Genomic DNA, 17,211 nt, shown 5'->3' with positions numbered 1-17,211 from the left:
AATGTTGCACAGCAGTTGCAAGATTTCTGACATGGTATCAGCAGAATATAGGCTTCATTTATACTGTAGTAACATAGTAACATAGTTTATAAGGCCGAAAAAAAGACATATGTCCATCCAGTTCGGCCTGTTATCCCGCAAGTTGATCCAGAGGAAGGCAAAAAAAAAACTGTGAGGTAGAAGCCAATTTTCTCCACTTAAGGGGAAAAAAATTCCTTCCCGACTTCAATCAGGCAATCAGAAAAACTCCCTGGATCAACGACCCATCTCTAGTAGCCATAGCCTGTAATATTATTGCACTCCAAAAATACATCCAGGCCCCTCTTGAACTCTTTTAGTGAACTCACCATCACCACCTCCTCAGGCAGAGAGCTCCATAGTCTCACTGCTCTTACCGTAAAGAATCCTTTTCTATATTTGTGTAGAAACCTTCTTTCCTCCAGACGCAGAGGATGTCCCCTTTTCACAGTCACAGTCCTGGGGATAAATAGATGAGGGGAGAGATCTCTGTACTGACTTCTGATATATTTATACATAGTTATTAGATCTCCCCTCAGTCGTCTTTTTTCTAAAGTGAAAACCCTCATTTTGATAATCTTTCAGGGTACTGTAGTCTCCCCATTCCAGTTATTACTTTAGTTGCCCTCCTCTGAACCCTCTCCAGCTCTGCTATGTCTGCCTTGTTCACAGTAGCCCATAACTGTACACAGTACTCCATGTGTGGTCTGACTAGTGATTTGTAAAGTGTCAGGACTATGTTCTCATCACGGGCATCTATGCCCCGTTTGATGCAACCCATTGCAGCAGCTGACTGACACTGGTTTCTACAGCTTAGTTTGCTGTTCACTAAAATTCCTAGGTCCTTTTCCATGTCAGTGTTACCCAGTGTTTTTAGTATGTACTGGTGACTTGCATTATTCCTTCCCATGTGCATAACCTTACATTTGTCAGTGTTAAACCTAATCTGCCACTTATCTGCCCAAGCCTCCAATCCAGGGCCGTCTTTAATATTGATTGGACCCTGGGCAAGAATTTACTTGGGCCCCCTGGATCCCGCCTTCACACACCCTAGCATGCAATCACGCCCTCCACCACAACACACACAAAAAATAATAATCCACACACCTCGTAGAGTAAACCGCGGATCCACAAAAAACGGAAGCCGCCCGTGTGCCTTCCGCAATTTGCATAACGGAACGGGCGGCCCATTGTAGACATGCCTATTCTTGTCTGCAAAACGGACAAGAATAGGAGATGTTCTATTTTTTTGGCGGGGCCACGGAACGGAGCAACGGATGCGGACCCAAACAACGGCCGTGTGCATGAGGCCTTAGCAAAATGCAGTCTCATGAGTGGTCCACACCCCTGCCTTGCAGCCTCACAGGAGTACAGGACCAGTATCTGTACACGTATGTATGGTATAATTGGGATGCACATCACACATGACACGACACAGATCTTTACCAGGCTGCAGGCCAGCAGACACATTATTATTGTCACATGTGTCACATGCCACTACTGACTGTACAGCCGTTCAGAGTTCAGACAGTTCACAGTTCCACTTTCTTCAGAAAAGCGAGCCTGCCGTGCACTCCAGCGACTTACAGATAGAGGCAGTGGCGTTGCTATGGCTGGTGTCACCCTTTGCTCAGGGGGGCCCTCATGGTGTGGTGTGGACTGGTCATTTTTACTAAGGAATATAGTTTAACTGTTTATGTGCAAAAGAGAAAAAAATAAGTCACTAAGTCAGCTACAATCAGATATCTGCACATAGACCAAGACTCTTGGTCTATGTGCAGATATCTGATTGGAGCTGACTTAGTGACTTATTTTTTTCTCTTTTGCACATAAACAGTTAAACTATATTCCTTAGTAAAAATGACCAGTCCACACCACACCATGTGGGGCCCCCTGAGCAAAGATTAGTAAATGTGCCCGGCCGGCCCCAGGCCAGGCCACAGTTCAGCAGACAGAGAGAACCCCTTTGTCTCCCGTCTCTCTAATAATCCCCCACTAATGGGGTTATTTAAATTACTGGTGGATTATTAGAGAGACGAGTCACGAGAGACATAAGGACTTCTCTCTGTCTGTCTGATGAACTGTGGCCTGGGGCCACCAACGGCCACCTCTTTTTTTCTCTTTTGCACATAAATGGTTAAGCTATATTCCTTAGTGAAAATGACCAGTCCAGTCCACACCATGAGGGCCCCCCCTGAGCAAAGATTAGTAAATGTGGCCGGTGGTGGGCCCCAGGCCCCTGTTCAGCAGCAGACAGAGAGAAGAACCCAACCCCTTATGTCTCTATAATAATCCCCCACTAATTTATGAATGGCAATTATTAATTCGGATTTTTCTCCCAGACCGGTTTCTAATATAAAATAAAGTCAATATATATGCAGGGCCACTGCTTTTTGCTTTATCTTACCTCCTCCCCTCCTGGTGCGGCAGTGGCAGATCTGGCTGTGTAACTTAAGGTACTAATAGGTGAGTGAGTCACTGTTCTGGTTGTCTGGTCACGTTAGGCGGTGACTCACCACCCAATCCCTTTAGCTCCGGACCGGAGCCGGGGACTTAGTCACTCACCAGGCTGCAGTGAGTCACACACCCCCTTTTACCACAAGATGGGCCCCGACGTGCTTGCTAAGCAGGCAGCAGCGCGTGTAAGTTCAAGTTGTTCTGAAGACTGCTGCGCTGCGCTGCTGCATAGACAGTCACTGAATGGGAGTCGCGAGTCGGGACTCGGGAAACGGAGCTCCCTTGGGCCCCCAGGAGCAACAGGGCCCGGGGCAGCTGCCCCTTTTGCCCTGCGGCAAAGACGGCCCTGCTCCAATCTATCCAGATCCCTCTGTAGTAGTATACTGTCCTCTTCCGTGTTAATTACTTTACACAATTTAGTGTCATCTGCAAAAATTTATATTTTACTGTGCAAGCCCTCTACAAGATCATTAATAAATATATTGAAGAGAATAGCTCCCAGTACTGACTCCATGAGGTACCCCACTAGTGACAGTGACCCAATCTGAGTGTGTACCGTTAATAACCCCCCTCTGTTTTCTATCACTGAGCCAGTTACTTACCCACATACAGACATTTTCTCCCAGTCCAAGCTTTCTTATTTTATATACTAACCTGTAGCATTACATTAAATCCATATTACGGGTAGGTGTAATTTTCCCCCCTGTAAATAACTGTGCAGTGAAGTGAAAATTATAATAGCTAATCCCTTCTGTTATCCATACAGCTGTTATATACTATGGCCAACATACAGTTGCATGGGCCCTCCAAAGGAACAGGCAGTGGCAAATAATGTTGCTGTAGCCGGCACAAGTATCAACAGAAGAAAAAGGTGCTCATAGAACCCATTAAAAGAGTGTTGGCAGAAAAGACCACATGGTCCAGCAAGTCTTTCCTTATTTTGTTGTTAGTTTTTCTTAGGATAGATATTAGAGATGAGGTACATTCGATTCGACCTGAATTGAAAGTGCCCCAGTTGCTCTAAAAAGTTGTGTATCACACTCAGTGGTCTCCTAGGACTGTATCCAACAATTTTCAAGCTCTTTAATGCCAAGACAGAACTACTAATGACAAAGTAACAGCGACATGCTGTATAGAGTGTGGCAATGTGAACATTGAGGTGTGCAGTAAAGTCCCGGGGAAGCATGATAAAAGGGGTGTTGTTTGCACCGGGAACGTGTCACCAAGAGGTCCGGCCTTGGTGGAGTAAAGGCCCCTAGATAGGTGGTCACTAAGTTAGCTGGTGGACACCAATATATTTAGAATAGCTGGTTCCAACTAGTCTGGGGCAGGCTTTTACTGGGAACAGTCAATGTGCTGGGTGGGTGCCTGTTCCCCATGCTCCAGTCCGCCGGGACTTAGGGCATGCTCACATCCAGGGATTCCATTTAATCTGGTTGCTGGAATTAGGTGTGTCTCACTCTGGAGAGTGTGCAGACAGAGGCCTGGTGAGGCTCTGTGTGTGGTCTCAGTCAGGAGGACTGAGGGGCCACAAGGCTTTGAATATCCTGAAGTTTGGGGGACACCTAGAGAACGAGGGTTGCACGGCCAGAGTTGGGAGGACTACTGGGCCACACTCCCCCAAAAGGTACTGGAATTGCCACAGCCTGGAGGCTGCTGTATTGAGGTTGGCTGAGGAAAGCCGCATATGATGTCCATGTGTGAACTGTGCTCTACGAGTGAGGTAGGTATGTATTTTGTTTAGGTAGCGCCTAGACGGGCAGGAGTTTATTTGTATGTTTTTCTTTATGCCATGTGCCACAATAAATGCACAGTTTGGACATGAAACTCTGTTGTCTAGTGAGATATCTGTGAGTGTGACCCCCTGAAAAGAGACGATCCCTTACAATAGCATTTAAGAGGGGACATACCCCCCGAGGCACCTACGGCCCGGAGAGCGCCATCTGACATCACCCTGGGGTCTGTGGCAGTAAGCCACATGGCATATATGTAGGATATTGGAACATACGGCTGAGGCCTACTTCCTCTCCCCAACGCCGGCTCCCTTCAAACAGCTCGGCATCCGGCCAGCAGCAGCACACAGACCTGCCCAAGGGAAGAAGACGCACAACTCCAGCAGCCATAAAACAACAGGGCTGCCTAGGGCTGCACCCTCACCACCGAGGCCCGCACTCCACTCCTACCCTGTACCACAAGTTTTTTGGCCAAGACAAGCCTGCCAGAAGCCCCAACGATCCCACGCCGACCCCGCCCCATGTTGTGGGGAGTGAAGCAAGACTGGAGGAACCCATGAGTACCTTTGATCTATCGCATACCCCTCCGTGCCCGGTCGGCTCACTTGTCTTCACACAGTCACATAGACCAGAGAGTTTTTTCCTTCCCGTCTGCAACTGCATGTTACTTTCAAGCCAGCAGCGACACCTGTGGTCTAAAACAGAATAGCACCATTTGCTGCCATTCCTGATACATCCACAGTGCTCTGCTGCCAAGTTACAGTACTTTCACACTAGCGTTAAAGCAATCCATTCAGTATGCATCAGGATGTCTTCCATTCCGTCCCTTTTACGGTATTTGGCTGGAGAAAATACCGCGGCATGCTGCAGTGTTTTCTCCGGCTAAAATTTCGGATGACTTGCCGGAATGCCGGCCTTTCCATTGAAATGTATTAATGCCGGATCCGGTAACAAGTGTTCAGGAAAAACAGATGCGCAGCCCTTTAAATCTGTGAAAAAAATAAATACCGGATCCGGTTTTCCGGATGACACCAGAGAGACGGATCCGGCATTGCAATGCATTTGTTAGACGGATCCACATCCGGATCCGGAAACAAATGATATCTGTTTGTATACGTATTTCCGGGTCCGGCAGGCATTTCTGGCAACGGAACTGCCTGCCGGATTATTCTAAAGCTAGTGTGAAAGTACCCTTACACTAGAATTGCACTAGAATCTATCTGATTTTACTCAAGACCCCATATGATCCATGAGAATAATCCTCTCAGGCTAATAAACTAACCACAGTAATAGAGCCGCCTCACGATACAGAGCGGACTAATATGACCTGCTGACACCTGAAACAAAGTGACGACAGGTCTTACCGCAGTTTTAAATTTTTTTCCTCCTGAACCTGATGTTGTAAACGCCCTTCGAGGTCCCCCCTCCCAGGTTTATAACGAAATCATAACACCAGACAGCCAGGCTTAGAGCTGACAGAGATTATGGACAAATTTGTGGCTAAGAACTGTTCTACAACTACACGCAAAAGGCTCCCAGGCGCACTCTGTTCCAACCACCACTGATACCACAACCAAAATGTCTAAATCCACGGGCAAACTGCCCAAAAAATCGCCCAAAACTACCCAAGGACTCTCCCAAACAGCCTCAGACATACCTTTCTCTGCTGAACTTATAACAGACGGTGACATTACACCATCTAATCTCTCCCCTAGATAGGCCCCTTCGCTCTCCCCTGAAGAGGACCCTAACCATGCTTCTACTGTGGCACAAGAAGTTTCTCGGGTTCTTTTACCCCTCTTTGACAAGAGACTGGAAGTACTCCACTCCTCTATCAACTCTGCCTTAAGACTATACTTTCAGGGATTATTTCTATAGTTTTTATACTCGGAAATGTGCTCTAAAGTGTCTGAGATCAACTCTGCCTTACAACTGATCACCACGAACTCCCAAAAAATCTCAGACCTGGAGAATAAATACGCAGCCCAGGAGATAACTATATCCAATCTGGAATGCACCATAACACAATGCAGAGAAACAGAGTCTACTCTACCCGCTAAACTGGAAGACCTTAAAAATCCGGATCGCCGCAACATTACACTCATAGGTGTCCCAGAGAGCATCGTAGGAGAGGACTTACATACCTCACCATAGACCTTCCTACAGTACTGGGCTTGGAGCTGTCGGCTGATAAACTTCACATCGAACGGGCGCACAGAACTAGACCACCTATCGGCGCCAGCGTACCCTAACAATACGAGGCCACTCTATTTTACTTTTCCAAGACTTTTCTGCATCGGTCTCCCAAAAGCAGAGAGCATTCACCCCAATATGTCAAAGAAAGGTAGTAGGGAGGAATCGGGCAACTATAGGCCAGTAAGCCTGACATCAATAGTGGGGAAATTAATGGAAACCATACTTAAAGGGACACTGACAGGCCCAATAAGCATATTTAGCTATATATATATGACTGCACAGGTCTTCTAATGTGCATCAAAATCGTATAAGTATACCCCCTGTCCACCTTATAAATACAGTAAACTCAAGTTTTATAACCTGATAGAATCGTCTTCTTTCTGCCCAAGGGGCGGCGTTTCAGCTTCACTTGCGCCCAGCCAGCCGCCCCCCAACCGCCGTTTTGAAGCACCGCCCAGCTCATCAATATTCACTTCACTGGGTGGCTTCTGCTGTCCCCGATGTCTTTGAGAGCAGCGCTCTGAAGCACTGCTCAGAAGGGTGCCCGGCGCAGGTGCAGCACGCAGAGGCTGAAGCGGCCTCTAAGAAGCAGAGGGGACGCAGGCGCGATGTGATCCCGGCCAGTGAGGGTGCCGGGCGCATGCGCTGAAGATGAAATGGAGTCCGATGCCCATAGTTTTGTATTGGGCATGCGCTGCTCTCAAAGACATCGGGGACAGCAGAAGCCGCCCAGCGAAGTGAATATTGATGAGCTGGGCGGTGCTTCAAAACGGCGGTTGGGGGCGGCTGGCTGGGCGCAAGTGAAGCTGAAACGCCGCCCCTTGGGCAGAAAGAAGACGATTCTATCAGGTTATAAAACATGAGTTTACTGTATTTATAAGGTGGACGGGGGTATACTTATACGATTTTAATGCACATTAGAAGACCTGTGCAGTCATATATATAGCTAAATATGCTTATTGGGCCTGTCAGTGTCCCTTTAACCGCCTCCGGACCGCCTAACGTAGGATCGCGTTCCGGAGGCGGCAGCCCTGCGCAGAGTCACGCATATACGCGTCATCTCGCGAGACGCGAGATTTCGCTCAAAGCCGGCCCGCGCATGCGCATCGCGGGCCGGCAAAAGTTAGAGGGGGGTCGGGTCATCAGCTTGCCAGCCAATGATCGTCGCTGGCAAGCTGATGATTTAAAAGAAAACGAATGAAAAGCCAGATAACACATTATATTAGTAAATATGATGTGTTAAATGGCTTGTCTGCTCCTCTGCTGGTCCTTTTCGTCGGTTGGTTCCAGCAGAGGAGCAGACATCACAGTGAGTAGCACCAAACACTACACCTTAGCCCCAGATCACCCCCATCACCCGAATTAACCCCTTGATCACCCCTTGACCGCCCCTGTCAATCACCTAGTGAAAGGAAAAAAGTGATCAGTGTAAACTGTCACTTTTTTTTTTCACTGGTATTGACTGTTAGGTTTTAGGATAGTTTAGGCCCCTTGGTTAGGTAGTTTAGCGTCAGTTAGCGCCCAGCCCACCGCACCGCAGTCACTGATTCACTGATTCGCTGATTAGCGTATCGCTAATCAGCATTTGTACTTTTATAGTATCTGTAAGTGATCAAAACTGATCACAGTCAGATCTATAATTGTATTAGTGTAACCTTAGCTCGCCCTCCACCCAAAACGCAGTGTTTGCCCGATCAGGCCTGATCGGTCGCCCACACGTGCGTTCACCCACGCCCGCCCCGCCGCAGTGACAAAAAATATTATATTTTTTGATCACTGCACAATCACTTTCCAAGCGCTGCGGCGATAAAAAAATCAGTTTTGATATTTTTTATCAACCGCAGCGGCCTCCGGTACTTCGCTAGCCTCCCCTTTGTAAGACAGGCTTGCTTTTTTTCTTGGCTAGTCTCAGGGAATACCCCTAAATTTAGTAATCCAAATGTCAAACAGGGGGTATTCTTCTGAAGAGGCCTACAGGCTTCTGACCCAGTCGGATGAGGAATGGGAACCCTCATCTGACGAATCTAGCGGGTCAGAATATGAACCTGTAGAGAGCAGTGGCAGTCTGACCCAAAGTTCGGACAAGGAGGTCGAGGTCCCTGATAGCATCAGGCGTACCCGGCCCCGTGTCGCTAGACCACAGGTTGTGCAGGATCCGTTTCAAGGGCAGCAGAGTGGGGCTGGCGCTGTCGGATCACGTAGTGAGGCATACACCAGCAGCGCAGCCCTCCCTGGACCTAGTACCAGCACTGCCGTACAACATGGTGAAGTGGCGAGCACCAGAAGGGCAGTTGAAGCTGGTACGGTGTCACGTGCAGTAGTCACCCCGTCGCAGCCACCGCAAAGACAGGCCCATAAAGCCCCTAGAGTCCCTGAGGTGCTGGCAAACCCCGATTGGCAGTCACCAACTTCAGCCGCACCTGTAGTTCCCCCTTTCACCGCCCAGTCTGGAGTTTGGGTTGAGACAGCTCAGATCGGTTCGGCCCTGGGATTTTTTGAGCTGTTCTTGACTGCGGAGCTCTTGGACTTAGTCGTGGCAGAAACAAATCGGTATGCCACACAATTTATATCCGCCAACCCGGGAAGCTATTATGCCCAGCCTTTCCGGTGGAAACCAGTCCAAGTTTCCGAAATTAAAATTTTTCTGGGCCTTCTCCTGAACATGGGTCTAACCAAAAAGCATGAATTGCGGTCATTATGGTCCACGAACCTGATTCATCACATGCCCATGTTCTCTGCTGCTATGTCCAGGGCACGTTTTGAGACCATCCTGTGTTTCCTGCACTTTAGCGACAACAGCACCTCCCGTCCCAGATGCCACCCAGCTTTTGACCGGCTCCACAAAATTCGGCCCCTTATAGACCACTTCAACCAGAAATTTGCAGATTTGTATACCCCCGAGCAAAACATCTGCGTAGACGAGTCCCTAATACATTTTGCCGGGCGCCTTGGCTTCAAACAATACATCCCAAGCAAGCGCGCCTGGTATGGGGTCAAATTGTATAAGCTCTGTGAAAGGGCCACAGGCTATACCCACAAATTTCGGATCTATGAGGGAAAAGATCAGACCCTGGAGCCGGTCGGTTGCCCTGACTACCTGGGGAGCAGTGGGAAGACAGTCTGGGACTTGGTGTCACCCTTATTTGGCAAGGGGTACCATCTTTATGTGGACAATTTTTACACAAGTGTGCCCCTCTTCAGGCATTTGTTCCTAGAACAGATTGGCTGCTGTGGCACCGTGCGACCTAGTCGCCGGGGCTTCCCCCAACGGCTCGTTACCACCCGTCTTGCAAGGGGGGAGAGGGCTGCCTTGTGTAACGAAGAACTGCTCGCGGTGAAATGGAGAGACAAGCGTGACGTTTACATGCTCTCCTCCATTCACGCAGACACGACAATACAAATTGAAAGGGCAACCTGTGTCATTGAAAAGCCCCTCTCAGTCCACGACTATAATGGACTCATGGGAGGGGTGGACTTCAATGACCAGATGTTGGCTCCCTATTTAGTTTCCCGACGCACCAGACGCTGGTATAAGAAGGTGTCTGTATATTTGATTCAATTGGCGATGTACAATAGTTTTGTTCTCTACAGTAAGGCTGGGAGAACGGGATCCTTCCTCAAATTTAAGGAAGAGATCATCGCGAACCTCCTGTATCCAGGAGGTTCCGTGGCCCCAACCACCAGTGTAGTTAGCCGTCTACACGAGCGACATTTCCCCAGTGTCGTTCCTGGTACCTCAACCCAACCGTCACCTATTTCTGTCCTGACTGCCCTGACCACCCTGCCCTATGCTTTGGAGAGTGTTTCTGGAAGTACCACACACAGGTACACTTAGCATAGGTAAATAAATAAATTGGACTGGCACTCTGTATGTGTGGTAATGGAATAAATACAGTAAATGATGTAATAAAAGGTGATCACAAATTCCTAAACAATAATACAATAAAATGCACAATAGGATAAAACATATGTGAACGCTAAAATATGAATAGCAGCACTGATATGGTGGTACGTTCGTTAATCTATGATATAAAGTTCATCTATGGTATAAAGTTCATATATTCGGACCACCAAACTTGGTTGGGTATAGTGGTTGTCCTTTCAATCACAAAATTTTGTAAGGTGCAAAAGAACGCAAACGAGCGTGATGATTATGCAGTTTGGGCAAAAAGTATATGTGCTGCCGAAACTTCAGCACAGATGAGTTGTCCCCTGAATAGCGGTAAATTTCAGTCACTGTAATGCAGTACACCAAGGTAAGAAAGATATCGAATATTACCTTGAGCCAGCTGAAGTGGAAAACAGAGTCACTCACATATATGGTGCGGCTGATCCCGTACTTGGAGATAAATGCCGAAGCGTGCTGCTTGCTTAGCCGTCTGTATCGCAGAGTATGCTGCGTCCCACGTGATCCGTGACGTCTCCGGTCTGGGACTTCTGGCAGAATATCGCGAGATCTGGTGCGGCAGTCAGAATAGCAAGAGCTATGCTTGGCAGGTCCTGGATGGAGTTTTTTCACTGGAGCGCTCCAGTTATTACAATGGACTATTCACAGATTTTTTTCATCTGTGTATCCGGAGAAGGCCTTGATTATAATGGGAGTGTATCAGCTTGTTACGCCAGACGCGTTTCGGAGGCCTCTTCCCCTTCCTCAGTGGCAGCTGAGGATACACAGATGAAAAAAATCTGTGAACAGTCCATTGTAATAACTGGAGCGCTCCAGTGAAAAAACTCCATCCAGGACCTGCCGAGCATAGCTCTTGCTATTCTGACTGCCGCACCAGATCTCGCGATACTCTGCCAGAAGTCCCAGACCGGAGACGTCACGGATCACGTGGGACGCAGCATACTCTGCGATACAGACGGCTAAGCAAGCAGCACGCTTCGGCGTTTATCTCCAAGTACGGGATCAGCCGCACGATATATGTGAGTGACTCTGTTTTCCACTTCAGCTGGCTCAAGGTAATATTCGATATCTTTCTTACCTTGGTGTACTGCATTACAGTGACTGCAATTTACCGCTATTCAGGGGACAACTCATCTGTGCTGAAGTTTCGGCAGCACATATACTTTTTGCCCAAACTGCATAATCATCACGCTCGTTTGCGTTCTTTTGCACCTTACAAAATTTTGTGATTGAAAGGACAACCACTATACCCAACCAAGTTTGGTGGTCCGAATATATGAACTTTATACCATAGATGAACTTTATATCATAGATTAACGAACGTACCACCATATCAGTGCTGCTATTCATATTTTAGCGTTCACATATGTTTTATCCTATTGTGCATTTTATTGTATTTTTGTTTAGGAATTTGTGATCACCTTTTATTACATCATTTACTGTATTTATTCCATTACCACACATACAGAGTGCCAGTCCAATTTATTTATTTATTTATTTTACATTCATCTGTAAGGGTGATACAGATCCTCTGGCCTAGAGCACCTGGTTCCTTGTTTGCACACAGAGTGAGCTATTCCTCAAACACTTCTCTTTCACACTTAGCATAGGGATTGCATCTCACAGGACAGGCACACAGGGCTATTAGGGCCCTTTTACTCACAGCTGCTGCAAACCTCTCCTTTCACCTGGGATAAAGTGCATAATGTACTTCGCCACATCTTTGGGCGATTTGCGCTTTGCACATTGTCCCATGGGGAAGGAGAGTTTTGTCCTATAAAGGTAAAAAAAAAAAAAAATCACCGGTAAGCAAAAAAGTTAATGTTCAGTTCAAAAGTTTATATGTTCTGTTCAAAAGTTATTATAAAGTTAATAAATTTATTGCGTTGCGGCCTGGTTTTTTCTTTTTTGTTTTGTTTTTTTTACCTTCCAGGTGGACCAACCGATCGACTAGCTGCAGCACTGATGTGCATTCTGACAGAAGCATTGCGCTGCTGTCAGATTACACAAAAGTCAGTGTATGCGGCGCTGCAAGACGAGATTTCTCCTCTGCAGTAAAAGATACGTTTGCCGAGGCATATGAGCTGAGGAGGCGGCGGTGTTCATATACTTTGGCAAACACTTTGTATATAAAAAAAAAATAATCCCGGCAATGATTTATTCATCCACATCGATTGATGTGAATGGAGAAATCTGGTTTGCCAGGGCATACGAGCTAAGTGGGTATGGATGTTGGGCGGAGCTCCTATGTCCTGGCAGACGCCTTTCCCCTCCTTTTTTTTTTTTGGCAGAGATTTTTCCATCCACATTGATCGATGCGAATGAAGAAATCTGTGCCGTTCATTTTTTCTTTCAGCCCAGAGGCTGAACGAAAAAAAAAAAATATCATTACCCGTATGCTCAATATAAGGAGAATAGCAGAAACTCCTAATGCTCGCCATACATGTAATGATTGCGGAGACCCTCAAATGCCAGGGCAGTACAAACACCCCACAAATGACCCCATTTTGGAAAGAAGACACCCCAAGGTATTTCGTGAGGGGCATATTGAGTCCATGAAAGATTGAATTTTTTGTCCCAAGTTAGCGGAAAGGGAGACTTTGTGAAAAAAAAAATAAAAATAATCAATTTCCGCTAACTTGTGGCAAAAAAATTTTTTTTCTATGAACTCGCCATGCCCCTCATTGAATACCTTGGGGTGTCTTCTTTCAAAAATGGGGTCACATGTGGGGTATTTATACTGCCCTGGCATTTTAGGGGCCCTAAAGAGTGAGAAGAAGTCTGGGATCCAAATGTCTAAAAATGCCCCCCTAAAAGAAATGTGGGCCCCTTTGCGCATCTAGGCTGCAAAAAAGTGTCACACATGTGGTATCGCCATACTCAGGAAAAGCTGGGGAATGTGTTTTTGGGTGTCATTTTACATATACCCATGCTGGGTGAGAGAAATATCTCGGTCAAATGCCAACTTTGTATAAAAAAATGGGAAAAGTTGTCTTTTGCCGAGATATTTCTCTCACCCAGCATGGGTATATGTAAAATGACACCCCAAAACACATTGCCCAACTTCTCCTGAGTACGGAGATACCACATGTGTGACACTTTTTTGCAGCCTAGGTGGGCAAAGGGGCCCACATTCCAAAGAGCACCTTTCGGATTTCACTGGCCATTTTTTACAGATTTTGATTTCAAACTACTTACCACACATTAGAATGCCAGGGCAGTATAACTACCCCACAAGTGACCCCATTTTGGAAAGAAGACACCCCAAGGTATTCGCTGATGGGCATAGTGAGTTCATGGAAGTTTTTATTTTTTGTCACAAGTTAGTGGAATATGAGACTTTGTAAGAAAAAAAAAATCAAAAAAAAAAATCATCATTTTCCGCTAACTTGTGACAAAAAATAAAAAATTCTAGGAACTCTCCATACCCCTCACGGAATACCTTGGGGTGTCTTCTTTCCAAAATGGGGTCACTTGTGGGGTAGTTATACTGCCCTGGCATTCTAGGGGCCCTAATGTGTGGTAAGTAGTTTGAAATCAAAATCTGTAAAAAATGGCCGGTGAAATCCGAAAGGTGCTCTTTGGAATGTGGGCCCCTTTGCCCACCTAGGCTGCAAAAAAGTGTCACACATGTGGTGGGGCTGGCGCTGTCGGAGAAATATCTTGGCAAAAGACAACTTTTCCCATTTTTTTATACAAAGTTGGAATTTGACCAAGATATTTATCTCACCCAGCATGGGTATATGTAAAATGACACCCCAAAACACATTGCCCAACTTCTCCTGAGTACGGAGATACCACATGTGTGACACTTTTTTGCAGCCTAGGTGGGCAAAGGGGCCCACATTCCAAAGAGCACCTTTCGGATTTCACTGGCCATTTTTTACAGATTTTGATTTCAAACTACTTACCACACATTAGGGCCCTTAGAATGCCAGGGCAGTATAACTACCCCACAAGTGACCCCATTTTGGAAAGAAGACACCCCAAGGTATTCGCTGATGGGCATAGTGAGTTCATAGAAGTTTTTATTTTTTGTCACAAGTTAGTGGAATATGAGACTTTGTAAGGAAAAAAAAAAAAATCATCATTTTCCGCTAACTTGTGACAAAAAATAAAAAGTTCTATGAACTCACTATGCCCATCAGCGAATACCTTAGGGTGTCTACTTTCCGAAATGGGGTCATTTGTGGGGTGTTTGTACTGTCTGGCCATTGTAGAACCTCAGGAAACATGACAGGTGCTCAGAAAGTCAGAGCTGCTTCAAAAAGCGGAAATTCACATTTTTGTACCATAGTTTGTAAACGCTATAACTTTTACCCAAACCATTTTTTTTTTTACCCAAACATTTTTTTTTTTATCAAAGACATGTAGAACAATAAATTTAGAGAAAAATGTATATATGGATGTCGTTTTTTTTGCAAACTTTTACAACTGAAAGTGAAAAATGTCATTTTTTTGCAAAAAAATCGTTAAATTTCGATTAATAACAAAAAAAGTAAAAATGTCAGCAGCAATGAAATACCACCAAATGAAAGCTCTATTAGTGAGAAGAAAAGGAGGTAAAATTCATTTGGGTGGTAAGTTGCATGACCGAGCAATAAACGGTGAAAGTAGGGTAGGTCAGAAGTGTAAAAAGTGGCCTGGTCATTAAGGGTGTTTAAGGTAGGGGGGCTGAAGTGGTTAAGGAGAGGATTGTGGAACATCTAAAATCCCATGGATTGAAAGATGAAAAACAGCATGGGTTTACTTCAGGGAGATCATGTCAAACTAATCTTATTGATTTTTTTGATTGGGTGACTAAAATAATAGATGGCGGAGGTGCAGTAGACATCGCTTATCTAGACTTTAGTAAGGCTTTTGATACTGTCCCACATAGAAGGTTTATCAATAAAATGCAGTCTTTGTGCACGGACTCCCATATTGTTGAATGGATTAGGCAGTGGCTGAGGGACAGGCAACAGAGGGTTGTAGTCAATGGAGTATATTCAGACCAAGGTCTTGTTACCAGTGGGGTACCTCAGGGATCTGTTCTGCGACCCATATTGTTTAATATCTTTATCAGCGAAATTGCAGAAGGCCTCGATGGTAAAGTGTGTCTTTTTGCTGATGACACAAAGATTTGTAACCAGGTTGATGTTCCTGGAGGGATACACCAAATGGAAAAGGATTTAGGAAAACTAGAGGAATGGTAAAAAATCTGGCAACTAAAATGTAATGTTGATAAGTGCAAGATAGAGCACCTGGGGCGTAAAAACCCCAGAGCAGAATATAAAATCAGTCCTAACCTCAGTATCTGAGGAAAGGGATTTAGGGGTCATTATTTCAGAAGACTTAAAGGGGTTATCCGAGTTAATAAAAAAAAATAAAACCTCTTAAAACCCATCAGGATATACATATAATTTGGTTAAGCTAGATTTCATCAAGTTAAGGCTATGTTCACATCTGCGTTCAAGCTCTCCGTTCCTGTAGTCTGTCCGGAAGTAGGAAAAAAAATCTAAAAACGTATCCGTTCAACCTCCCATAGAAACTAATTGACGTATGTATGCATACGTTTGACTCCGTTAGTTGGTAATACGTTCGGAATACATTTTTTCAGACGGAAAACAAAATCCTGCTTGCAGGATTTTTTTCTACGTTCAGAAAAGCGGATTCTTGACGGAGCGTCCATTCACGTTCATTGTAGTAAATGAGAAACGGATTGTTACATTTTTCTGAACATGCGCAGAACAAACAGGAACTTACAAACGAAGACAGGAAAACAAGGGAGTGTCATGTGACAGTCACGTGAGCATTACTCCTCACCATTTCTGAAGGCTGATGTTCAAGTTGGAGAAAGTCTCAAGAAAAGGGTATGAATTGATGCTTTTAAAGTATTTACTTCGATCATCTACTGGGGCATGCTATTTGGCTACTGGGGGCTAATATCTTGAAACTGTGGATGCTATTAGGCACATGGGGGATGTTATTAGTCTTTTGTGAGATGCTATTACGCTACTGGGACATGTTATTTGGCTACTGGGGGCAAATATTTTGAAGCTGTGGATGCTATAAGGCTACTGGGGGATGTTATAAGGCTACTGGGGAATGCTATAAGGCTACTGGGGAATGCTATAAGGCTACCGGGGGATGCTATAAGGCTACTGGGGTAATGCTATAAGGCTACTGGGGTAATGCTATAAGGCTACTGGGGGATGCTATAAGGCTACTGGGGGATGCTATAAGGCTACCCGGGAATGCTATAAGGCTACTGGGGGGATGCTATAAGGCTACTGGGGGAATGCTTTAAGGCTACCGGGGGATGCTATAAGGCTACCGGGGGATGCTATAAGGCTGCTGGGGAATGCTATAAGGCTACCGGAGGATCCTATAAGGCTACTGTGGAATGCTATAAGGCTACCGTGGGCCGGATGAGAGTCATGAGGATCTAATCTGCCGTCTGATTTTGTGTGGGTCATTCACAATGTAGTCTGGTCTGTTGATGTTGCCAAAAGTCGAATTGCAATAGGGGGTTGATATAATTTTAAGGACCAGAGGAGCAATTTTGTGTTTTGACTAATCCCTGTTTTAACCCTTGTTGCATCTTGTGCCAATGTGTATGTTGAAATATGTCTATAAGCTCTTGTCTATAATGGTTCTGTAACGTTTTCAGATGTCTTCGCCTTCTCCTTCGGTTGGTAGTCGAAGTACTCCATCCTTTCACATGCAGGTAAAAATCTTTAAATAAAAATATATTATTAATGATCCAAATAATAAATATTTTTGAACCACAATACATATTTATATATTTCAGGGACACTCCGACACTGAATCCTCTGCTGGCGAGGAATTGCGTTTTTCTCCTGAACCAATGGAGTCAGTAAGTGTGGAATGTCATGTTTAGATTTTTTGGTTTCTACA

The sequence above is a fragment of the Bufo bufo genome, chromosome 3 (genome assembly GCF_905171765.1).
Source record: "Bufo bufo chromosome 3, aBufBuf1.1, whole genome shotgun sequence".
In the NCBI taxonomy this organism is placed as follows: domain Eukaryota; kingdom Metazoa; phylum Chordata; class Amphibia; order Anura; family Bufonidae; genus Bufo; species Bufo bufo.
The sequence above is the reverse complement of the archived record's forward strand: the minus strand, read 5'-3'. Positions refer to the sequence as shown.